The sequence below is a fragment of the Styela clava genome, unplaced genomic scaffold (assembly GCF_964204865.1).
Source record: "Styela clava unplaced genomic scaffold, kaStyClav1.hap1.2 HAP1_SCAFFOLD_78, whole genome shotgun sequence".
Taxonomy (NCBI): Eukaryota; Metazoa; Chordata; class Ascidiacea; order Stolidobranchia; family Styelidae; genus Styela; species Styela clava.
The window spans coordinates 50,939-52,500 of NW_027556611.1; the positions used below are offsets into that span (position 1 = coordinate 50,939).

Below are 1,562 nucleotides of genomic sequence, written 5' to 3' on the forward strand. Positions count from 1 at the left end.
TGTCGGCCTAGCAGAACGGTCGCATTGTTATGCCCGGGTTTTAGGCACCGCTGCAGGCGGCCGGCAGAGCTCTTGTTTGTGCGAAACTGAATGGATCGAGCCCGAGAGAGGGCGAGCAAAGAAAAAACGCAAATCGCTCCGCCTGGCACTGCCGGCGAGAGCGTGGACGTCGCGGCCAGCGACTGTCGAAGCCGAGTACGGCCGCAGGCGATCGCCTCGGTCTTAAACGAATGCGACGAGCACGCGCCGGGCGGCCCAGCAAGGGCCGAGCGCAGCTGTCGCAGCTATCTGGTTGATCCTGCCAGTAGTGATATGCTTGTCTCAAAGATTAAGCCATGCAGGTGCAAGTACGAGTTCTCGTAAAGCGAAACTGCGAATGGCTCATTAAATCAGTCTTGGTTTATTTGGTCTCGTAAGCGAAGTGGATAACTGTGGTAATTCTAGAGCTAATACATGCATTAAGCGCCGACTTCGGGAGGCGCGCTTTTATCAGATCAAAACCGACCGGGTTCGTCCTGTGACGTTTGATGACTCTGGATAACCACGCGGATCGTACGGTCTCTGCACCGACGACGTATCATTCAAGTGTCTGCCCTATCAACTGTCGAAGGTACGCTACGTGCCTACCTTTGTGATAACGGGTAACGGGGAATCAGGGTTCGATTCCGGAGAGGGAGCCTGAGAAACGGCTACCACATCCAAGGAAGGCAGCAGGCGCGCAAATTACCCATTCCCGACACGGGGAGGTAGTGACGAAAAATAACAATACAGGACTCTAACGAGGCCCTGTAATTGGAATGAGTACATCCTAAAACTCTTAACGAGTATCCATTGGAGGGCAAGTCTGGTGCCAGCAGCCGCGGTAATTCCAGCTCCAACAGTGTATGCTAAAGTTGTTGCGGTTGAAAAGCTCGTAGTTGGATTTTGGGCGAGCGCCGCCGGTCCGTCGCAAGGCGTGTCACTGGTTGCGTTCGCCTCACCTTCGGTTCTCCGTCGGTGCTCTTGACTGAGTGTCGGCGGTGGCCGATAAGTTTACTTTGAAAAAATTAGAGTGTTCAAAGCAGGCTGTTCGCCTGCATAGTGTTGCATGGAATAATGGAATAGGACCTCGGTTCTATTTTGTTGGTTTTCGGAGCACGAGGTAATGATTAAGAGGGACAGACGGGGGCGTCCGTACTCTGCCGTTAGAGGTGAAATTCTTGGATCGGCGGAAGACGAACTACTGCGAAAGCATTCGCCAAGAATGTTTTCTTTAATCAAGAGCGAAAGTCAGAGGTTCGAAGACGATCAGATACCGTCCTAGTTCTGACTATAAACGATGCCAACTAGCGATCGGGAGGCGTTACCATGACGACCTTTCCGGCAGCTTCCGGGAAACCAAAGTCTTTGGGTTCCGGGGGAAGTATGGTTGCAAAGCTGAAACTTAAAGGAATTGACGGAAGGGCACCACCAGGAGTGGAGCCTGCGGCTTAATTTGACTCAACACGGGGAAACTCACCCGGCCCGGACACAGGTAGGATTGACAGATTGAGAGCTCTTTCTTGATTCTGTGGGTGGTGGTG

The 1,562-nt window shown here is 52.8% G+C and overlaps 1 non-coding gene across 1 annotated transcript in view; it reads left to right on the forward strand.

Moving 5' to 3' along the window:
- Positions 1-285: 285 nt before the first annotated feature.
- LOC144419229 (small subunit ribosomal RNA) overlaps positions 286-1,562 on the forward strand; it is a 1,810-nt gene continuing 533 nt past the window's right edge. The window contains exon 1 of the ribosomal RNA XR_013473929.1: positions 286-1,562. This exon is cut by the window's right edge and continues 533 nt beyond it. This is a non-coding gene — a ribosomal RNA (small subunit ribosomal RNA).